The following is a 25,722-nucleotide window of genomic DNA, read 5'->3' on the forward strand; positions in this document are numbered from 1 at the left end:
GGTCTTCTGAGAAAAGGGCATATGTGAACAGCAAACATGCCTTGGAAGTTAGAGAACATTTTCTTCTAAAGAGAGAGACCTCAGAAATATCCCAGGATTAATAAAGATAAAGCCTTCTCCATCCTGTCCTGGGACAGCTGCTTACATTCCAAGGTAATGAGGAATCACTTTCTCTGGATGCAAGTATAAGCAAATGAGCCAGGCACTCATAAAAACTTAGGACCTTTTAATTTGGAGTTTCTCTCCTGTGATGCAAAGCCACTGCATGTGCAGGTAATCATCTGACCTTGTCACGTCTCACCATGGGGATGGGCACCTGGGGAACCAGTACTAACTGGATCTGGCTCTTCCCTTTCCTGTGCCTAATAAACCACCTGTGTCTCTGATTCAGGTTCTAGTGTCTTCTGTCAGCATATGTACATGAAACTGAGGCAGACTGACTTGTTAGCTTTGAAGAAAGGTAAAGGATCAGATCCTTCACAGTCACAGTTTTGGACTTAACACCAATCTTCTTCAAGCAGTGTAATAAAACTAAAACAAACAAAAAACCTTAACATTATATTCAAAAGAATTATTTCTGAAATTTACAGATTAAAGAAAATACCTTTATTAATTGCAGTATTGATTTTTATATGCCTGACTCTGGCCACAGAAAGGAATAGGGATTTTTTTTTTCCCAACTCAAGAAGAATCCCTGATACCTCCTCTCTCTCTTTCTCTGTTTCACACACACACACACACACACACACACACACACACACACACACGTCCTTATCCAATCAATACCCAAGTTCTGCTGCTTTTGCACCTTGTATTATTTAGAATAGACTATTTTATGTAAAAAGAAAAAGAAAACTACAATCCAAAACACCTGCTTGACCAATGACACTCAACGTGTGCTGATTCAGGTCTTCAGTCTCTTTCCAACTTGATTTTTCATGAAACTGTTGGCTCCTGAAGTCTTCTATATTCATCTGACAGCCAGTAGAAGTGCTAAAAAACTTCCATTTTCATTTCACGGTCCTCAGATTCTACCCGGATCCAGTGAGGTCCAAGAAATGTAAAGCATGGCTAACCATTTAACCAAACAAGTTGACATTATAAAAGGGGGAAGTAAACTTTGGTTGGAAATATAACAATCTAAGTTACACCTTAATGTATAACCCTCTTCTATATGCCCATTTTGATCAACCACAAATAGGCTCTTGCTATAGTTTGTAGGTCTTATTAAAATAATCCCCAAGTAGTTTCAATGTGTCCTCTCTTCTCCTACCCACTAAAATCCACTTTCTCTCTTCAAACAAATTGATTTTATGACATACTATATGTTGGCTAACTGAACATAATAAAAAAATTAAGCATGTTATTTAACTTATTGTGCATCCAGTGATCATTCTTTGTTTCTAAGCATGATTTATGAAGAGTCTGTAAGAACTGGCTTCTGCTTATATTCTCATTCTTCACTTTGAACAATGAAGGGTCACATTTTGCCATCCAGAATGTGAACTTCTAATTTCTCATGCATCACTTCTTTCCCCTTGAATTACTTCCCCTGAAGAACCAAGTCAGAAGTGATCTATTATATAATCTTTGCTTACTCAAGTTGGTTGGTTTATACAACATGACAAAATGCAGTATATGGTAGTATTTTTAGTTATATTTGGTTATTACAATTGCAGGACCAAATAATATATTAATTAACTCTAATAGGAAGGGACCCTGGGTGGCTCAGTTGGTTAAGAATCTGACTCTTGATTTCAGCTCACATCATGATCTCAGGGTCATGAGATGAAGCTCCGCATTAGGTTCCATGCTCAGCACAGAGTCTGCCTCAGGTTCTCTCCTGCCTTTTCCCCCCGCTCTAGCTCTCTCTCTCTCTCAAATAAATATAAATAAATAAATAAAACTCTAATATGAGTAATATGAAATTCTGTTTCATTTACTATATTGTGCTGTTTCAAATATCAATGTATTCAATATAGAAAAATTCAAAGGAAATAGTCCATCTTGTTATATGAGACAAGGGAAATGGCTGTGCCAAATTCTCTGTTCCAATAGCAACTTACATATAACACTATCATTTCATATGCTATACCACATTTTGCTGTCTTTATTCCCAATTGACCTGTAATAGCTTAGAGTATAGAGCACAATTTTTAAAATTTTATTATTGAAGTATATTTGACACAGTGTTATATTAATTATGGATGTACAGCATAGCGACTCAACAATTCTATGTGTTATGCATTGCTCACCACAATAAGTATAGTCACCATACATTATTGTAATATTATTGACTGTATTCCCTATGCTATACTTTTCATCTCTGTGACTTATTTATTTATTTCTCTATTTATTTATTTATTATTTTTTATTTGAGCATAGTTGACACAATATTACACTAATTTCAGGTGTACAACTTAGTGATTTGACAAGTTTATACATTATACTGTGTTCACCACAAGTATAGCTACTGTCCATCCCATTACATTGCTAGTACAATATCATTGACTGTATTCCTTATGGCTCTCTTTTTATTCCAGTGACTTACTCATTGCATAACTGGAGGCTTGTAATTCCACTTTTATCTCCTGTGTTAGTGGAAGATCTAGATCATAGATAGTAAACAGGTTTGTTAAGCTTTTTAAAATTTGGTATGTTTCAAATAAAATAGTATTTTTCTCAAATTCAAAAATCTTTATTGGAGCAAGATATTTTTGAAACACAAATACAATAACTGCATAAAAGATTTTGTTCCATAGATGAAAGTGATAGAATAATATAATAAAAATAATTCTAACCATTTGACTTTACTTTGAGTTCCTGAAATTTAATCTCCATTCAAAATCTACCTCTATGATCTCAATTTATGAAAATTATAGCTTTGCACTCATATGAAAAACCATTCTACTTTTTAATTTTTATTTTCAGGCTAAGAGATACAGGGAAGGGACCCAGAGACAAATTGGGAATTGCATTTTTGTACTGCCTTTTAAAATCTTAACCTAGTGCTTTCAAACTGAGGCTTTCTTTCATTTTTTAATTTTTTAAAAGATTTTATTTATTTATTTGCAGAGGGACAGAGAGAGCACAAGTGGAGGGAATGGCAGAGGGTGAAGGAGAAGCAGGCTTTCTGCCAAGCAGGGAGCCCAATGCAGGGCTGGATCACAATGCAAGGCTGGATCCCAAGACCCTGGGATCATGACCTGAGCTGAAGGCAGACGCTTAAGGACTGAACCACCCAGGCGCCCCTATGCTTTCTTTCTTTTAAAATACATCTTTGGCTTTCTATTTTTAACCAGCACTGTTATTAAAATATTTGTCATTTTTATGGACTTTTGAAGACTTCAGCTTTGTTGTTGTTCTATTTTGTTTTTTCTTATTTGAAATTTTGGGGAAAATTTTCTGAAGACTTTTAAAGTGCACTAACATTTGATGCCATTATCAAAGGTAGTAATAGTTTTTAAAAAAAGTGAATATATAATATTGTAAAATTTAAATTTGTTAAATAGTGCATATGTATACCCTTGATATTTCCTTCAAACACTTTGACTATAAAACTGAATTGTATCTTGATGAACCATGATAGACTATGGACTCTGAGAAACAAACTGAGGGTTCTAGAGGGGTGGGGGTGGGGGGATTTGTTAGCCTGGTGATGGGTATTAAAGAGGGCACGTTCTGCGTGGAGCACTGGGTGTTATGCACAAACAACGAATCATGGAACACTACATCAAAAGCTAATGATGTAATGTATGGTGATTAACATAATAAATAAAATTTTAAAAAAAACTGAATTATATCTTAATAAGTAATCTTTATTCAGATTCAATCATGTATATTAGTGGAATTATATGTGCTATGCACATATTTAACACATTATGTTCTATTTATTGTTTTAAAAAAGAGGAGTAAGTCAGTGATACTAAATAGAAAAGACTGAGCATGTCTTCATTCATATATTCATTCATCAGATAAGTCCCAATTACCTACCATATATGGTATGACACTTTGTTAGAAATGGGGCTTTATATATGTATTTCTTGTTTTCCTGTCATGATAAAAACAGTGAAACATATATAACAAGAATGTCTATGTGAAAAACAGATAAATGCTAGAAAATCTCTTTCTCCCTATCTCAGTATACATATAATCCAAGATGTTGATTAATCCCACAAAATTAAAGGGCTGAAGAAACAAAGGATTATAACTAACCCCGAAACAAAGTGACTACATCTGCTTCCAAAGAGTTTGGAATATATTAAACTGTCCTCTCATACAACCTAAGAAGGAAGGCAATGACATCTCCAGGCAATGACTTCATCTTTAGGTACATATTTAATTATTATCACTATATATTCTCAAATAGGAACAAAAATTTAATTTAAATAAGAGTATATACAACTTTTTTTCATTTCTAATATGAAAAAGAAAAGTGCTTTATCATAAAAGATGGAAACGAAATCAGTGACAATTTATTTTGGCTCTATGTTGTTTGCATTAAATCCTTTTTATATTATGCAAACTAAAATAATGGAGTTGAAACTTGTAAAAAATAACCAGAAAATTTCCTTTGGAAGGGTTCATCAAGAATTAAGTCATATATTGAGTAATATGGCTATGAGACTGATTAAAATCCACAGTATCTGTTACAAATTAAAATACTAGCGATATCACTGGCAAGTGGATAAAGTTGATAAATATGTGAAGTTTTTCTTTCCTTGATTGGTAAAAAATAGTTATAAAATGCATGCTATGTTTTTCTATTTGAATTATTATCGTGGAAAAAAATATATTCATCCAATAAATATTTATTTATTTATTTATTTATTTATTTATTTTAAGATTTTATTTATTTGACAGAGAAACAGCGAGAGCAGGAACACAAGCAGAGGGAGTGGGAGAGGGAGAAGCAGGTTTTCTACTGAGCAGAGAGCCCCATGTAGGGCTCGAGCCCAGGACCCTGTGATCATGACCTGAGCTGAAGGCAGGTGCTTAACCGACTGAGCCACCCAGGCACCAAATATTTATTTTTTTTAAGATTTTATTTATTTGTCAGAGACACAGAGCACAAGCAGGGGGAGTGGCAGGCAGAGGGAGAAGCAGTCTTTCCACTGAGCAAGGAGGCCGATGCTGGACTCGATTCCAGGACCCTGGGATCATGACCTGAGCCAAAGGCAGATACTCAGCCAACTGAGCCACCCAGGCATCTCCAATAAATTTTTATAGGAAATTTACTACATACTATCATTGAGGGGCTGCAGGGGGGGGAAAATTTATAAATAAGTAAGTAAGTAAATAAATAAATAAATAAAGCAGGCCTACATATAAAGTAGGACTTCCCCATGCTGTTAGATGTTGGGTTGAACAAAGACATACAAGAATGGCTACAAAAACGTATGAAGAGGTAACATGAATGAATGTAGCAGTATACAGGAGCTGACTTGTGCAGGCTTACAAGAGCCCATTGTTAAATACTCAGTAATTTTTTGCACCAGCTGTTAAATACAGATGTTTTTTGAAGTAAAATTATATGAATTAAATTATATATAAATATATAAAGTAAATTATATTAAAATCAAAGGTAACGGGGCATCTGGGTGGCTCAGTCGTTAAGCGTCTGCCTTCGGCTCAGGTCATGATCCCAGGGTCCTGGGATCAAGCCCCGCATCAGGCTCCCTGCTCAGCAGGAAGCCTGCTTCTCCCTCTCCCACTCACCCTGCTTATGTTCCCTCTCTCACTGTGTCTCTCTCTGTTCAAATAAATAAACAAAATCTTTTAAAAAATTTTAAAAAAATTAAAAAAAAGCAAAGGTAATGCTAACAAATATTCAAATCATAAACCTTGGTGTTTTACTAATTTTACTCTTATCTATGCCCTTGAGGTTATTTGTTTCTATTGCACCTATAGAGTAGAAATGTTATATAATAACATGCATATTTCTTCCTAACTTTGTGTTAAAATGATGTCCCATCATTAGCTTAAAATGGATAGGGATGAGAGTATTTACACAATGGAAATTGGCAAATATGACTATTCAGATTGGATTTATTGTTTTGTTGGTTATCTACCTGAAGGTGAACAACATGTTTCTGTTATAACCACTTAAAACTGCTGGTCTGATTTCTTAATATTTTAGTTGGTAATTTTGCATTTGTACAGGAAAATTTTCGCTATTGATTTTGGATGTCTTTTAATTACTTCCTCCATGAGGGTGAAGTTTTAGTTGAATTAGGAATAGATAGATCCAATATATATGGATTTTATGTGTTCCAGTTTTAACACATCACAATGCATTAAGTTAGATTTTGTCACTACTCTGCTTAAAAGCCTTCAATTCCTTCTAATTTTATTGAGAACAAAAGAAAATCAATTATATTTAGGCTGTTTTTTTCCCAATACAGAAAAGCATTAGATATTATTTTTGTAGATAATTCTACTAAGATAAAAATGAATAAATGTAACTCTTAAATTGAAAAAAGTTAAGTAGTGATTATTGAGCTCAACAGTTAAAGCAATTTATGCTCCATTATAAAACGGAATATAAGTATGACACCAATGTGTTCCTTTGCCATTTTCTTTTCTTTTTGAAGTGATCTGAAGAAATTTTTTTTGGCCAGCATCCCAACTATATTTGGAAAGAGAGTGAGAAAGATTAAGAGAGGGAGAGAGAGTAACTTTGTAATTAAGATCTCATTCTCACTAAAGACAGCAGAATTTTTACTATAATACAAGTTACAAAATAAATACATGCTTGATGACTACAGATTAAGGTCAAATTTGCCTAATATGAGAATAATAAGCAGTTATGGTTTAAGAAAAAATATTTCTCAACCCAACCAAAACATAGCTCCCTGCTACATGTAAACTAGCAAGCTTAGTAAACTAGAATGAATGTAGCAAATTCAGAATTTCACAACAAATTGAGATTGAGAGGTTTCACACTCTCCATATGTAAATTTATTAAAATGGTAAAAGTCACAAGTTCTATTTTTGGGTTTAAAATATTACCCACAATGGGCGGAGCAAGATGGCGGAGGAGTAGGAGACCTGGATTTCATCTGCTCTCAGGAATTCAGCTGGATAGGGATCAAACCATTCTGAACACCTATGAACGCAACAGGAGATCGAAGAAAAGAATAGCAATAACTCTCTGAACAGAGAAGCGACCACTTACTGGAAGGCAGGACGTGCGGAGAAGTGAATCCGAGGTGATATTCGGGAGGATAGACGGCGGGGGAGGGGGCCTCCGTCGGCCGCTTCTGGCAAGTGCTAAAGCTGCAGAGCACAATTTCGGAACCTTGAGAAGTTGGCTCCACGGAGGGACGTCACATCAGTGGCTAAGCGGGGAGTGGAACCCTCACGGGACAGTGTGGTCTCAGGACCCTCAGGGTCACAGAAAGACCAGGGGTGCCTGAGTGTGGCAGAGTTTGCAGGTATCGGATTGGGGAAGCCGGCTGCAGAGACGGAGCCGAGGTGCGGGCTCTCAGCTCGGGGTTGCCATAAACTGTGATTGGTGACAGTCGGGCCACTGCTCCTCCAGCAGGGGCCCAACAAGCAGCAGATCTGGGGAGACTCCCTCCCTCCCCGGGAGGAGCAGTGCGGGAGCGCACCACAGGGATCTGCTGGGTTTGGAGACTCTACACGGCTTTGGGTGCCAGAGATAGAAATGCTCGGTCACAGGCCGGGTGAGCACAGAGTGTGCCCGGAGACCACGGAAAAGGGAGTGACTGCCTTTCTCTGGGGGCGCACTAAGGAGCGGGGCCCCAAGTTCTCGGTTCCTCTGGGCGGAGATTGGGAGGCCGACATTTTCACTCTCATCCTCCAAAGCTGTACCAAGAGCTTGCAGGGAACAAAAGCTCCTGAGAGCAAACCCAACCAGATTGCTTAGCCCGGACCGACAAGGGCAGGGCAATTCCGCCTCCTGAAAAGACATTTGGGAACCAAGGCAACAGGCCCCTCCCCCAGAAGATCAGCACGAAGAGCCAGCCAAGACCAAATTTACCGATCAAGGAGAACGGGAGAACTCCAACGCTAGGGGAATACTGCACATAGAATCCGTTGCTTTTTTACCATGATTCATTAGTCCTTCAAAGTTAATTTTTTTAACTTTTTTTTTAATTTCTCTTTTTCCCTTTTCCAACCAACATTTTATCAATCCCCTTTAAAAAAATTTTATTTTTCATTTTTGGATTCATATTTATCCCTTTGTTGTAGTTACCTTTATTTTTGGCATATATATATAAGTTGTTCTCTCTTTAAAATTTTGAGATACAGTTTCTTCTATCATATCAAAATATACCCTAAATCTCTAGTATATGGTTTTTTTCCAGTCTCCTGCCTGATCATATTCTCTCCCCTTTTTTTTTCTTTCCTTCTTTCCTTTTTTTAATCCTCTTCTTTATTTTTTCAAACACCTTCTGATCAATTCCTTTTTTCAAATTTTTTATAATTTTCATTTTTACAGTCATATTCCATCCCTTCATCGTATCAACCCTTATTTTGTACATATATAAGTCTTTCTTTCTTTAAAATTTTAGGAGGCACTTTCTTCTAAAAGACCAAAATATACACCACATCCAGTGTGTGGCACTGATCTATGCACCGGCCTGAACATATTTGATCATATTCTGGGTTTTTTTTGTTTTGTTCTGTTCTTGTTTGTTTTTATCTTTTTCTTTTCTTTTCTCTCTCTTTTTTTTTTTTTTTTCTATCTTTCCCTTTCTTTCCCCCGGGTTTTAGGTCTTTTCTGATTTGTTTAGAGTATATTTGCTGGGAATGTTGTTAACCTGTTAGAATTTTGTTCTCTCATTCATCTGTTCGCTTCTGGACAAAATGACAAGACGAAAGAAATCACCTCAGCAAAAAGAACAAGAGTTAGTACTGTCTGCCAGGGACCTACTCAATACTGACATTAGTACGATGTCGGACCTAGAGATCAGAATCATGACTTCAAAGATACTAGCTGGGCTTGGAAAAAGCATGGAAGTTATTAGAGAAACCCTTTCTGGAGAAATAAAAGAACTAAAATCTAACCAAGTCGAAATCAAAAAGGCTATTAATGAGGTGCAATAAAAAATGGGGGCACTAACTGCTAGGATAAATGAGGCAGAAGACAGAATCAGCGATATAGAAGACCAAATGATGGAAAATAAAGAAGCTGAGAAAAAGAGAGATTAACAACTACTGGATCACGAGGGCAGAATTCGAGAGTTAAGCGATACCATAAGATGAAACAACATTAGAATAATTGTGATCCCAGAAGAAGAAGAAAGAGAGGGAGGGGCAGAAAGTATATTGGAGCAAATTATAGCAATGAACTTCCCTAATGTGAGGAAGGAAACAGGCATCAAAATCCAGGAGGCACAGAGAACCCCTCTCAAAATCAATAAAAATAGGTCAACACCTCGACATCTAATAGTAAAACTTACGAGTCTCAGAGAGAAGGAGAAAATCCTGAAAGCAGCTTAGGAGAGGAGATACGTAAACTATAATGGTAGAAACATTAGATTGGCAACAGACCTATCCACAGAGACCTGGCAGGCCAGAAGGACTGGCAAAATATCTTCAAAGTACTAAACGAGAAAATATGCAGCCAAAAATACTATACACAGCTAGACTGTCATTGAAAATAGAAGGAGAGAAAAAAGTTTCCCAGAACAAACAAAAAATAAGGAATTTGCAAACACAAAATCAGCCCTCCAAGAAATATTGAAAGGGGTCCTCTAAGCAAAGAGAAAGCCTAGAAGCAGCATAGACCAAAAAGGAACACAGACAATGTACAGTAACAGTCACCATACAGGCAATATAATGGCACTAAATTCATATCTTTCAATAGTTACCCTGAATGTAAATGGGCTAAATGCCCCAATCAAAAGACACAGGCTCTCAGATTGGATTAAAAAAAAAGACCCATCAATATGCTGTCTGCAAGAAACTCATTTAAGACCCAAAGACACCCCCACATTGAAAGTGAAGGGGTGGAAAACCATTTACCATGCTAATGGACACCAAAGGAAAGCTGGGGTAGCAATCCTTATATCAGACAAATTACATTTTAAAACAAAGACTGTAAAAAGAGATGAGGAAGGACACTCTATCCTACTTAAAGGGTCTATCCAGCAAAAAGATCTAAAAACGGAAATATCTATGCCCCTAACATGGGAGCAGCCAATTCTATAAGGCAATTAATAACAAAAGCGAAGAAACACATTGACAACAATACAAAAATAGTTGGGGACTTTAACACCCCCCTGACTGAAATGGACAGATCATCTAAACAAAAGATCAACAAGGAAATAAAGACTTTAAATGATACACTGGACCAAATGGACTTCACAGATATATTCAGAACATTCCATCCCAAAGCAACGGAATACACATTCTTCTCTAGCGCCCATGGAACATTCTCCAGAATAGATCACATCCTAGGTCACAAATCAGATCTCAACCAGTACCAAAAGATTCGGATTCTTCCCCACATATTTTAGACCACAATGCTTTGAAACTAGAACTCAATCACATGAGGAAATTCAGAAAGAACTCAAATACATGGAGGCTAAAGAGCATCCTACTAAAGAATGAATGGGTCAACGAGGAAATTAAAGAAGAATTAAAAAAAAATCATGGAAACCAATGAAAATGAAAACACAACAGTTCAAAATGTTTGGGATACAGCAAAGACAGTCCTAAGAGGAAAGTATAAAGCAATACAAGCCTTTCGCAAGAAACAAGAAAGGTTTCAAATACACAACCTAACCCTACACCTAAAGGAAGTAGAGAAAAAACAGCAAATAAAGTCTAAACCCAGCAGGAGAAGAGAAATAATAAAGATCAGAACAGAAATCACTGAAATAGAAACCAAAAGAGCAGTAGAACAGATCAATGAAACTAGGAATTGGTTCCTTGAAAGAATTAACAAGATTGATAAACCTCTGGCCAGACTTATCAAAAAGAAAAGAGAAATGACCCAAATCAACAAAATCATGAATGAAAGAGGAGAGATCACAACCAAAGAAATACAATTATAAGAACATATTATGAGCAACTCTATGCCAGCAAATTAGATAACCTGGAAGAAATGGGAGCATTCCTAGAGATGTATCCACTACCAAAATTGAACCAGGAGGAAATAGAAAACCTGAGCAGACCTATAACCACTAAGGAAATTGAAGCAGTCATCAAAAATCTCCCAGGAAACAAAAGCCCAGGGCCAGACGGCTTCCCAGGGGAATTCTACCAAACATTTAAGAAGAATTAATATCTATTCTCCTGAAACTATTCCAAAAATTTGAAATGGAAGGAAAACTTCCAAACTCATTTTATGAGGCCAACATTACCTTGATCCCCAAACCAGAAAAAGACCCCATCAAAAAGGAGAATTACAGACCAATATCCTTGATGAACATGGATGCAAAATTCTCACCAAAATACTAGCCAATAGGATCCAACAGTAAATTAAATGGATTATTCACCATGACCAAGAGGGATTTATCCCTGGGCTGCAAAGTTGGTTCAACATCCGTAAATCAATCAACGTGATACAATACATTAACAAAAGAAAGAACAAAATCATATGATCCTCTCAATAGATGCAGAGAAAGCATTTGACAAAGTACAGCATCCTTTCTTGATCAAAAGTCTTCAGAGTATAGGGATAGAGGGTACATACCTCAGTATCATAAAAGCCATCTATGAAAAACCTACAGTGAATATCATTGTCAATGGGGAAAAGCTGAGAGCTTTTCCCCTAACGTCAGGAACGAGACAAGGATGTCCACTATCACCACTGCTATTCCACATAGTGTTAGAAGTCCTAGCCATAGCAATCAGACAGCAAAAAGAAATCAAAGGCATCCAAATCGGCAAATAGAAAGTCAAACTCTCACTCTTTGCAGATGATATAATACTTTATGTGGAAAACCCAAAAGACTACACCCCAAAACTGTTAGAACTCATACAGGATTTCAGTCAAGTTATAGGATATAAAAGCAATGCACAGAAATAAGTGGCATTCCTATACACCAACAACAAGACAGAAAAAAGAGAAATTAAGGAGTCGATCCCGTTTACAATTGCACCCAAAACCATAAGATACCTAGGAATAAACCTAACCAAAGAGGTAAAGGATCTGTACTCTGAAAACTATAAAATACTCATGAAAGAAATTGAGGAAGACACAAAGAAATGGAAAAACGTTCCATGCTCATGGATTGGGAGAACCAACATTGTGAAGATGTCAATGCTACCTAAAGCAATCTACACATTCAGTGCAATCCCCATCAAAATACCATCCACTTTTTTCAAAGAAATGGAACAAATAATCCTAAAATTTGTATGGAACCAGAAGAGACCCCAAATAGCCAGAGGAATGTTGAAAAAAAAAAAAAACAAAGCTGGAGGCATCACAATTGCGGACTTCCGGCTCTATTACAAAGCTGTCATCATCAAGACAGTATGGTACTGGCACAAAAACAGACACATAGATCAATGGAACAGAATAGAGAGCCCAGAAATGGACCTTCAACTCTATGGTCAACTTATCTTTGACAAAGCAGGAAAGAATGTCCAATGGCAAAAAGACAGTCTCTTCAACCAATGGTGTTGGGAAAATTGGACAGCCACATGCAGAAGAATGAAACTGGACCATTTCCTTACACACACACAAAAATAGACTCCAAATGGTTGAAAGACCTAAACGTGAGACAGGAGTCCATCAAAATCCTATAGGAGAACACAGGCAACAACCTATTGGACCTCAGCTGCTGCAACTTCTTCCTAGAAACATCGCCAAAGGCAAGGGAAGCAAGGGCAAAAATGAACTATTGGGATTTCATCAAGATAAAAAGCTTTTGCAAAGCAAAAAAACAGTCAACAAAATGAAAACACAACTGACAGAATGGGAGAAAATATTTGCAAATGACATATCAGATAAAGGGCTATTATCCAAAATCCATAAAGAACTTATCAAACTCAACACCCAAAGAACAAATAATCCAATCAAGAAATGGGCAGAAGACATGAACAGACATTTTTCCAAAGAAGACATCCAAATGGCCAACAGACACATGAAAAAGTGCTCCACATCGCTCGGCATCAGGGAAATCCAAATCAAAACCTCAGTGAGATACCACCTCACACCAGTCAGAATGGCTAAAATTAACAAGTCAGAAAACAACAGATGTTGGCGGGGATGTGGAGAAAGGGGAAACCTCCTACAATGTTGGTGGGAATGCAAGCTGGTGCAACCACTCTGGAAAACAGTGTGGAGGTTCCTCAAAAAGTTGAAAATATAGCTACCATACGATCCAGCAATTGCAGTACTGGGTATTTACCCCAAAGATACAAATGTAGGGACCCGAAGGGGTACGTGCACCCCAATATTTATAGCAGCATTGTCCCCAATAGCCAAACTGTGGAAAGAGCCAAAATGTCCATAGACAGATGAATGGATAAAGAAGTAGTGGTATATATACACAATGGAATATTAGGCAGCCATCAAAAGGAATGAGCTCTTGCCATTTGCAATGACGTGAATGGAACTGGAGGGTGTTATGCTGAGTGAAATAAGTCAATCAGAGAAAGACATGTATCATATGACCTCACTGATATGAGGGATTCTTAATCCCAGGAAACAAACTGAGGGTTGCTGGAGTAGGGGTGGGAAGGATGGGGTGGCTGGGTGATAGACATTGGGGAGGGTACGTGCTATGGTGAGCGCTGTGAATTGTGCAAGACTGTTGAATCACAGATCTGTAACTCTGAAACAAATAATGCAATATATGTTAAGAAGAAAAAGAAGAAGAAGATAGAAGGAAGGGAAGAATGAATGGGGGTAAATCGGAGGGGGAGACGAACCATGATTGTTGAGGGACTCTGAATAACAAACTGAGGTTTCTAGAGGGGAGCAGGTTGCGGGGATGTGTTAGCCTGGTGATGGGTATTAAAGAGGGCACATTCTGCTTGGAGCACTGGGTGTTATGCACAAACAATGAATCATGGAACACTATATCAATAACTAATGATGTAATTATGGTGATTAACATAACAAAAAATTAAAAAAAATTTTACCCACAATTTCCAAAATGAGTAACTGATATTATTTTGAGTTTGTCTGATTTAGTGATTCTATTGTTTAATTTCTTTATTATCACATTTTGAAAATAAATATATTCTGAGAATTGACCCATGGAATCATAATCAATAAAGACTTATGGCTGGAACACCTGGGTGGCTCAGTCAGTTAAGCATCTGTTTTGGGCTCAGGTCTTGATCCCAGGACCCTGGATTGAGCCCTGGCTTCTCCCTCTGTGTGCGGTACCCCCTGCCTATGCTCACGCTTTCTCTCTCTCTAACAAATAAATAAATAAAATCTTTAAAAAAGACTTATTATAGGCTTTAAAGTTACAGAAAGTAACCCCCAGCTGGCTGAGCAATTCTTTTAGTCCTGGATGCAGCTGTTTTTTGGTTTTTGTTTTCTTTTTTCATTCAAAATTTTTTTTAGTTGTTTGTTTTGTTTTGTCTGTTTCTTTGTGTTTGTTCTGAGTTTTTTTGTTTGTTGGGTTTCTTTTTTACAGGAGATTTTTCTTTTTTTTTAAATTAATTTATTTTTTATTATGTTATGTTAATCACCATACATTGCATCATTAGTTTTTGATGTAGTGTTCCATGATTAATTGTTTGTGCATAACACCCAGTGCTCCATTCAGTACGTGCACTCCTTAATACCCATCACAGGGGATTTTTCTTAACAGTTTGATATTCTGTATGGACAGAAGCCTGCCAGAAACACACGTACACACATGAGCACACACACACACAATGCACACCACAGGAAGAAAAATATAAATCACAAACCACTGTAGTCACATATGCCAAGGAATAGCATAATTACACAACCCCAAAAGCTACATTTACCTTAACTGATCAAAACGTTCTCCCTCCATCCTTGATGCAATTAATATTAAAGTTTTATGATTATCATTTCCTTTATTTTATTTATAGTTTTGCCCCCTATATAGCATCTCTAAAAGCAAAGCATTTCATTTTCTATTTTAAAAGTTTATATAAGTGTACTCATGATGTCTGTGTTTCTTTTTGTCTTGGATATTTTACTTTATATTAGTTTATTTTTTATTCACCCCTATTTTTACTGGTATCTATAGTTTATTATTTTCATTACTGCATCGTTTATTTGTTAATACACTATAATTATTTTATCATCCATCCTTTTTCTGCTAGATATTTTGATTGCAAGTAATTTTTCAATACAATGGAAAATTCTGTTATGAACTGTTTTGTACATGTCTGAGGAATATAGGTGTAGGCATTTTCTAGTGAATTTAATCAGAAATAAAGTTGCTGGATCAGAATTATGCATCTTTTCAAATTTGCTAAATAAAGTTTTCTAATGTATTTTTATCAGTTTATGCTCCATTTTTCAATGTATGAGATTCCCTTTCTTTAGAATACTCCCTGACACTTAGTAATGCCAGACTTATGTTGTAATGGTATCTTGTTGAGATTTAACTTGTATTTCCTTAATATATATATATATATATATATTTCAAAAGTGATAAACTAAATTCATTTAAAAATAATACTTAGAATATAATGCAAATGAGCATTTAATCAGTGAGGATATCGTCAGAAAAGCAAAAGATGCTCTAGGTATAACCTAGAAAGAGATTTATCATAATGAACTAACAGTAACGTAACTGTTGGTAAGTCAGGCAGAACTTAGAATCATAAAAAGACGTCAGAAATGGGTGATTCACAGATCATTTGGAAGCCACAGTGAATCTTGGCAATGTTATTAGAAGCTGCCACCCAAGAGATTTTTTTTTCATCAGCTTTCTTCAAATCTTTTGTAAATCTCAGTAATTGAATTTTGTTTTAGCTCTCTACTATACCAATGCTGCTGATTTTGAAGACTTCTCTCTGCTTAAGTTTTACCTGCAATGTCTTCCATGGAAAAAGTTTTCTCTTCTTTCTTCCAGTTCTACTGAGAATTTTTTAGGTGTAATCCACATGGAGAAATGGATCCTGAGCAAGTCTCCAGCTTTCCATCTATGACATATGCAACTGCCTATTAGAGCGAGGCTACCTAGTCAATGCAGAGTCCCTACACACCCTTTAAGCTGCCCCTATGCCTCTGAAGCAACATTACAAAACACCCAATGCTTCCATTGTACACAGTTCAATTATCTCTTAGGCAATAGAAAATAGATTTAAGTTTTCCCCTTTTTTAAAAAGATTTTGTTTATTTACTTGAGGGAGAGCATGAACCGGGGTGGGGGGCGGATGGGCAGAGGGAGAGGAAGAAGCAGACTTCCTGCTGAGCAGAGAGCCTGATGCGGCACTCGATCCCAGGACCCTCAGATCTTGACCTGAGCTGAAGGCAGACGCTTAACCAACTGAGTCACCCAGGTGCCCCAGATTTATGCTTTCCCCTAAAAGAGAGGACATAAATCTCATAAAACTGCATCAACTTGTGAGGAACAATGTTACTCTAGCTTTGTCCCTATCACATTATGTAAAACTTGAATTATAGGTTTAACATATCCAGGAAGAGGAAAGGGGGAAACTGGCTAGTCTATACAAATATATACATAAAATTATAGAAGAAAATATGACTAGTTTCCATATTTCTTGTCTTTCTTAATGGTAGCCTTTAGCCATGTAGCCATGATTGCTAATTATAGCGTCCTCTCTCTGCTCTTCAATTTCTGTTCCCCATTTTTAACTGAGAACCTCATTTGGCTGTAGTACTTCATATTCAATTTCATGAAAGAATTTACACACTGATAAAATACATGGAGTCAATAATTTCAAGTGGTTTGAGGAAAAATATCTATCTAAGACCCACTCATAATTTTCTTGAACATTATTATAACTATAAAAATGCATTATACTCAGAAGAGTTTCTAATACTTAGGAACCATCTCTAGAGTACATAACAACTGATTTTTCATGTTTAAAATACTTACCATATAAGAATATAGATCTTACATAGAACCCATTGCTCTTTTTTTATTATATTATGTTAATCACCATACATTACATCATTAGTTTTTGATGTAGTGTTCCATGATTCATTATTTGCATATAACACCCAGTGCTCCACACAGAACGTACACTCCTTAATACCCATCAACAGGCCAACCCATCCTCCCACCACTCTCCCCTCTAGAACTGTCAGTTTGTTTTTCAGAACCCATTGCTCTTGTAGTAAAATCAGATACAAAAAAAAAATCACACTTAAAAAAATAAAATATGAATGCTAAAACATTGAACTATATCAGAAATATATAGGCATATAAAAGTGCATACCTGATCAATTGAAATTAAAACCCAACTTTAAAAATGACTGACACTAGTGTCATTTCCTCATATTCTTATGGTATGATTCTTCTCAATAATAATAAGAGATTGGAGGTGGGATCGCCTGGCTGGCTTAGTCGGTTAAGTGTCTTGACTCTTGATTTTGGCTCAGGTTATGATCTCAGGGTCTTTATGTTCAGCCCTGCATCAGGCTCTGCATTCAGCCAGGAGTCTGCTTCTCTCTCTCTCTCACTCTCTCTGCCTCTGTCCCTCTCCCCACTCATGCTCTCTCTCTAAATCAATGAAATCTTTAAAAAAGATAATAATAAGATATTGGATATTAATTAGACAAACTCTGCTTTATGATGTTTCTAATGATTTAATGGACTAATTTTCATAGACATGTAAATAGACGTTTAGGATGAAAAATGAACAGCATTGGATTATTTAAACAAGGTTTATTTTAAAGCATAACAATTATATTAGAAAAAAATTGTAAATATTTTTTAATTTGCTTTGTCTCCCTTTTTTCTTGTACTTCTTTCACTTTTTGCCTTTCTACAAATGTGCTCCTCCTATTACATGTATATATGTATATATGTATATATGTATACATATGTATATCTGCCATTCTCTTTGTTACTGGTTATACTGCTGAATGTTGTGAGTTAATCAGGACCTTCCTAGGAGATACATGCCAACAACAATTTGTTGGCAGGTTGGGAGATTTGAGCCAAATTTTTGGAGCATAAAATGCTTTCTGAGTTAACTCTCTTACTCACTAAATATCTCAGGAAATGCCTAAAGTTTATTACTTCCCTGTGATTATTATTTTATCATGATTAAATATTATGTTTCATTTAAGGCTCTTTATCCTAATGTTTTCTTTAACCAATGTTAATATTGACACAACTCCCTTTCCATTTAGCATTTGTCATATATTTTTACAAATGCTATTACTTTTGACCTTAATAGACACTGAATTTTGGAAGTAAATTTCCTTTACAGTATGCACATGGGTGGGCTTTTTTTTTTGGTCACTCGCAATTGAATTCTTTTAATTTTCTTAGAAAAATTCAATCTGCTTTAATTTTCAGTATGTGGGAGCCTGGGTGGCTCAGTTGGTTAAGTGACTGCCTTCGGCTCATGTCATGATCCTGGAGTCTCGGGATGGAGTCCCACATCGCGATTCCGGCTCAGCAGGGAGTCTGCTTCTCCCTCCTACCCTCTTCCCTCTCGTGCTATCTCTCATTCTCTCTATCTCAAATAAATAAATAAAATCTTTAAAAAAATTTTCAGCATGTATGTTTTGTTTTATTACAATTATATAAATTTGTATTAATCTTTCACTATAACATTTTCCAAATGCTACATTATTGCCTTATATTTGCACTTTTAATGCAGTTTTCCTCCTTCTGGTTTAGAAAATCCAATATTGTTTTACTAATGTGTAATTTTTGTACATAAAAACTATGTTGAAACTTTTTTACATTAACATATTATTTTCAGGTAATAACTACTGCTTTTTCCACCCCACCACCTCAGGGATGAAACATGTAAAGTTGATCTATTTCCTGACTGGCATCCCTATCCATTTCATGGATTTTGCTAAAATGAGTCAGACTTTGAATTCCAGGTATGATTATATTTTCATTCACTCTATTTTCTCATTCTCTTCTGTGGTAAAGAATTGCTTATGTGAAATTACCGTTTCTTTCTGTGCTCTGGATATGACATCTATTCACTTAGAATATTTCTGCTCCAGTTATTGTTTAGCACTCACTCCCTGGTTGTTTGACTCCATTCCTCTTCCCACAATCATACAAGGATTGAGTAATAGTTGTCCTCCTTCTTGCATGTGTAAATTGGTGTTGAAGGTTCTCCTTAGATCAAGATTTATTGATTATCATTTCATTATAAAAGAGATGCCCTTGTGAATCTTATTTAATTAATTTTTCAGATTAATTGAAATATTTTTTATCATCTCACTAATTATAAAAAGTGTTAAATTTCAGAAATGATGTCTAGTTTTTATTAAAATTAAAGCTGTTGATTATGTTCTCTTCTATAGATGATAACGTTATTTGTTACATGAATTTGACCTTACATAGGGATTATTAGGTAGTTGTGAGGCTGTTGTTTTCATATCTGATGCCAAAGCTGAATGCGGAAGGTATGCAGCAAGGTTGGAGAGAACAAGAACAAGCTGGGAACCCTAAACACAAAGGCAAGCCACAGGATAGAGTGAAATCCATCTGTGTGTTCTCTCTGCCTTTGTGGTATCAGTATCATTCAGAAGCCAGGGTCGTTACTTCTGGAACTAAACACACACAAACCTGGCCCAATAGTCAGAGAAATCAAAGGAGGGTCTCATGGAAGGAAAATCAGAAGAGACACAGCTACTGTATCTACTGTATGATAACCACCAAGTGAGTCCCTAGGTCAGTGCAATGGGTATGAGCCATTAAATGGTTGCAGCTTCGCTACCACCTTTCAAATCTTTCACAAGAAACATTCTCTTGACCCACCCAAAACAGAGACATGTAAGAATGGGAATTTTTGAAAAGGTAGTTTAACTTGGCCAAGTTGTCACATCACAAGCTCACCAAAATGAGCTGAAGCAAATACCTTGTAGCCCTGGGGATTTTCATTCTACATCACAATTAAAATAGAGGGATTTTTAGGTGACTTTAAAAAGGATTTTAATAATGATTAATGGTATGCATATCTTGCATTCATTTGGCTTAATATCTTGTAATGATTTGCAGAAGCAAAGTAAATAATATGTCTGATTTTAATATCTTAGAAATTTCAAATTTGGACAGGTTATGTTTTCCTAAGGAGAAATAGAGGAATAAAGAGGTTTAATTACTTGATTAATGAAATGTCAGATATCTACTTTATCTACTGAGTATAGAAAAACATGCATTATGACTCCATGATCAGTGATATATATTCTAAATATCATATGATCTGATCTTTTAGAGGACAGAGGAATTTAACTCAGAGAGAATGTTTTAATTATAGTTTACAATCATTGTAATGAAGAGGAAGATTTTAGTAAGGATGGATTGATAAAAGAACAAAATAGCAATGATTCACACTTTTAATAGAATATAAAAACTCTTGAATAATGGAGAGTATTGTTCCATGATATGTCATCCATTATAATATATAACAGGAAATCCTGTAGACATTGTTAAACCCTCCATGAAGTGTTAGAAAGGATAACTGTCATCTATTTTCAGTGTAGATGCTCAAGATGCTCCAGTATATTTATTTTATCCTATGATGGAAATGAAATCAAAGAAGGGGAGATAATTTTTCAACTCTTTCTATTATATCCCATAGCGTCAGTAGGTTTTAGGTGCCCTAATATATAATAAATGACAGAGAATCTGAAAGGTGATTCCATATTGTCTTCATCGTAGTCTAAACTGATTTGACAAGAACAAGTTACCGTGACACATTCCAAATGCTGTCATTCAAAAGTGAAAACAAATATTGTATCTACTCACATTTTTGTAGAAAGGGTTGATAGGGATACTGAGTACATTTAAATAAGTTGTAATATTTTCTTTTCAGCCCTGGCATCTTTGCAATGCTCTCAATTCTTTTTTTATTTTTTTTTTATTTTTTTTTTTAAGATTTTATTTATTTGAGACAGAGAAAATGAGAGAGAGAGAGAGAGAGAGAGCACATGAGAGGGGGGAGGGTCAGAGGGAGAAGCAGACTCTCTGCCGAGCAGAGAGCCCGATGTGGGACTCGATCCCGGGACTCCACGATCATGACCTGAGCCGAAGGCAGTCGCTTAACCAACTGAGCCACCCAGGCGCCTGCAATGCTCTCAATTCTTATATTTAAGTGCCTACTGGAAATCTTTCAAGGAACTCAACATTAAAATTTCCCAAACTAAAAGTTTGGGAAACTAGAACTACCCACTGTGGTCTTTCTCCATGGCGTTCCATCTCCGTAAATAGCAGGATATTTCACTGTGTTGTCTATTGTCCTTGAATCCTCCCTTTGAGTAATTCTCAACTCCAATTAATCTATCAGCAATGATAATTGTACTCTAAATTATATCTATACTTGAGCTATTTCTTGCTTCATTTCCACCTTATATACCATAAGAATAAAAACAAGTATAAGAAGAAAGAGTTACAGAGATATGTTGTACCATTAATTAACTGATTGATTTTTATTTTTGTAATGATTTGATATTTCTATGCACTGTAAAATGTTAGGTATTTTTTAAAGTTTTTGTTTAAATCCCAGTTAGTTAACTGGGATGTATTAGTTAACTGCAATGTAATATTAGTTTCAAGTGTACAATATTGTGATTCAAGTCTTTATATAACACCCAGTGCTCATCACAAGGACCTTCCTTAATCCCCACCACCTATTTAACTCATCCTCCCACCCACCTCCCCTCCGGGAACCATCAGTTTGGCCTCTAGAGTTAAGAGTCCGTTTCTTGGTATCCCCCCTCTGGCTTTTCCCCCCTTTGCTCGTTTGTTTTATTTCTTAAATTCCACAAATGGGTGAAATCATATGATATTTGTCTTTCTCCAACTGACTTATTTAAAATAAGGTTTGTGGTTGTTGGATTTTTTTAAATTGAAAATGCACTGTAATTATCTATTTTAAGTATATGTTCACCTTTAAAAAACTAATTTGTGTATATATACATACTTTTTTCCCTAAGGAAGAACCCTCTGAGTTTTGTGGGTTTATTCATAAAGAATAAACTCAGAGTTAATGAGGCTTCATCCCAGTTTTGGCTGTCCAAAAGCTTCTCGAAAGAGAGATATTAGCATGTATTCTGTGGAACACTCACGATGGGTTCTGCCCTTCCACAATTTGGGTAGAATGGAATAATATTGGCAAAGAAAGCAAGCATAACCATCCACAAAAATGTAGGTCCTCTTACTTAATATGTAATTGTCACTAGGACAAGACTGAAAAGCCAAATACTGTATTTCTCCATTGTCCTTGATTCTAGGGTTGCCACATGACTCTTACTTGCCAGTGAAATATAACCAGCAGGAAAGAATATCACTTTCTGTCCAAAGGCATTTAATTAGTCAAAGAGCCTTTTTGTCATATTCCCTTCACCTACAAAATTAACAAGATCCCACATTCATTATAGTCAAAATATAGGAAGAAAATGAGACCCTAAATCACCATGTGATGGAAAGTATCTGAGTGATTAAAGATGCTAACTACCACAATCCTTTCGAAGAGTCCTTTGAATCTCTTGACCATGAGAAGCATAGAGACAATATTCATTGAATGTTGAAAACAGAGCCTGTTATAAAGTAGCCCTCTCAAAAATAAAATTAGCTATCTTTCAATTTTCTTTTTACATAATTTTTAGAACATTCTTTCTTGATTTCTGTTTTCATTTTTGTTCTTTTTTGTCTAAACAGGTTTTATTTCCTAAGTGCACTTTTAGGTTATACCAAAATTGAAGAGAGAGAGTCCAGAGTTCCCATATACCCTTTACCCTGACACATATATAGTCTCCCCCATTATTAAGATCTTGCACCAGAGTGGTACATTTGTTACAATTGATGAATCTGCGTGACAGGTCATTCTCAGCTAAAGTTTAGAGTTTACGTGAGGCTTTATTCTTGATTTTGTACATTCAGTGGGTCCAGACAAACTTATAATGACATGTATCACCAGATACATGAAACTGCAGAACAGTTTCACTGCCCTAAAAATCTCTGTGTTCCACTGATTCATCCAACTCTTCTCACTAAGTTCTGGCAACCATTGATATTTTTACTATTGCCAGTTTTGCTTTTCCTAATATGACATATAGTTGCAATCATATAGTATGTACCTTTTTCAGATTGGCTTCTTTCACTTAATAATATACATTTACGTTTCCTCTAAGTTTTTTCATGCCTTGATAGCTCATTTATTTTAAGCATTGAGTAATATTCCTTTTTCTGAACATACTAGTTTATTTATCCATTCACCTACTGAAGAACATCTTGGTTGCTTCAAAGTTTTTGCAGTTATGAATAAAGCAACTATAAACACCTATATGCAGGTTTTGTACGTACATCAGTTTTTAGTTAATTTAAGTAAATATCAAGGAGTGCAATTGCTGAATTGTACAGTAAGAGTATGTTTAGTTGTGTAAGAAATTGACAAATTATCTCCTAAAGTGGTTATGCCATTTTGCATTCCAGACATCAATGAGACTTCTACTGCTCCACATCCTTGCCAACATTTGGTGTTGTTAGTGTACCAGATTTTGGCCATTCTAATAGATGTGTAGTGGAATTTCATTGTTGTTTTAATTTGCATTTCCTTGATGACATATGATATGGAGTATCTTTACACATGTTTATTTGCTATCAGTATCTTCTTTAGTAAGGTATCTATTTAGGTCATTGGTCATTTTTAATCAAGTTGTTCATTTTCTTATTGTTGAGTTTTGATAGTTTTTTGTATATTTTGGATAACAGCCTTTTATCACATGTCCTTGCAAATATTTTCTCCCAGTCTGTGGCTTATCATCTCATTCTCTTGAGAGTGTTTTTTGCAGAACAGAAGTTTTTGACTTTAATGAATTCCAGCTTATCTATTATTTCTAAAAATTTTCAACATACCGTGGTCACCAAGATTTTCTCCTATCTTATTTTCTAGAAGTCTTATATTATTTTGTCTTACATTTAGGTATAAGAAAAGTTTTTGTGAAGGGTATAAATCTGTGCTTAAATTCTCTCTCTCTCTCTCTTTTTTTTTTTTTTTTTTTGCATGTGGATGTCCCAATGTTCCAGCACCATTTGTTAAAAAGACTATTTTTTTCTCCATTGTGTTGCATCCTTTGTTAAAAATAATTTGACTATATCTGTGTGGCCTATTTCTGGGCTCTGTATTCTGTTTCATTGATCTATTTATCTATTTTTTTGCCAATACCACACATTTTTGATTATTGTAGCTCTATAGTAAATTTGGAAATAAGGTAGCATCAGTTCTGTGACTTTGATCTTCTTCAATATTGTGTGGGCTATCCTGGGTCTTATGGTTCTCCATTTAACTTTAGAATCAATTGTAGATATCCATAAAATAGCTTGCTGGAATTTTGATTGGAATTGTGATAAACCTATATCAAGATGGGAAGAACTAACACTTTGACAATATTTGGTCTTCCTATCTATGGACATAGAATATCCCTCCATTTATTTAATTTTTCCTTGAACTCTCATCAGAATTTTGTAGTTTTCCTCATATACTTTTATTTTTATATATTTTAGTAGATTTATACCTAAACATTGCCTTTTTGGGGTGTTAATATAAATTTTGTTATGTTTTTAATTTTTTAAAATGTTTTATTTATTTGACAGAGATAGAGACAGCAGGAGAGGGAACACAAGAGGGGTAAGTAAGAGAGGGAGAAACAAGCTCCCTGCTGAGCAGAGAGCCCTATATGGGTCTCAACCCCAGGGTCCTGGGATCATGGCCTGAGCCAGAAGCAGACAGTTAACCAACTGAGCTACCCAGGCATCCCAATGTTTTTAATTTCAAATTACACTTGTTCATTACAGAATATAGGAAATTGACTTTTATACATTAACCTTGTATCCTGCAACTTTAATATAATTGCTTATTAGTTACTGGAGTTTGTTTTGCTTTTGTTTTGTTAATTCTTTTGAATTTCCTACATGGATAATCATTTCCTCTATGAACAAAGACATTTCTTCCCTTGTATCTGTATACCTTTCATTTCTTTTCCTTATCTAGCTAGGATTTTCAACATAATGTTCAAAAGGAGTGGTAAGAGAAGACATCTTTGACTTCTTCTGAGCTTAGTAAGAAAGCTTCAAGTTTTTCACCATTATATATGAGGCCAGTTTAGTGACTAGTTTCTCACCATTAAGTATTTTAGATAGCTTTATCAGGTTGAAAAAGTTCCCCTCTATTCTTAGTGTCCTAGAAGGGCTTCCTTCCTTCCTTCCTTCCTTTTTCTTTTTTCTTTCTTTTCTTTTCTTCTTTCTTTCTTTCTTTCTTTTTTCTTTTCTTTTCTCTTCTCTTCTCTTCTTTTTTCTTTTCTTTTCTTTTCTTTCTTTTCTTTCTTTCTTTCTTTCTTTCTTTCTTTCTTTCTTCTTTCTTTCTTTCTTTCTTTTTCTTTCTTTCTTTCTTTCTTTCTTTCTTTCTTTCTTTCTTTCTTTCTTTTCTTTCTTTCTTTCTTTCTTTCTTTCTTTCTTTCTTTCTTTCTTTCTTTCTTTCTTTCTTTCTTTCTTTCTTTCTTTCTTTCTTTCTTTCTTTCTTTCTTTCTTCTTTCCTTCCAGTATGTGTTTTACATTTTATAAAATGTTTTTTTCTGCATTTTTCCTGTTTTTTTTTAATCTGTGTTTTTAATTCTGTCTTCTTCAGTCTGTT

The sequence above is a fragment of the Eumetopias jubatus genome, unplaced genomic scaffold (assembly GCF_037043125.1).
Source record: "Eumetopias jubatus isolate StellerSeaLion01/CBP00866 unplaced genomic scaffold, mEumJub1_p1.0 scaffold_2, whole genome shotgun sequence".
NCBI lineage: Eukaryota > Metazoa > Chordata > Mammalia > Carnivora > Otariidae > Eumetopias > Eumetopias jubatus.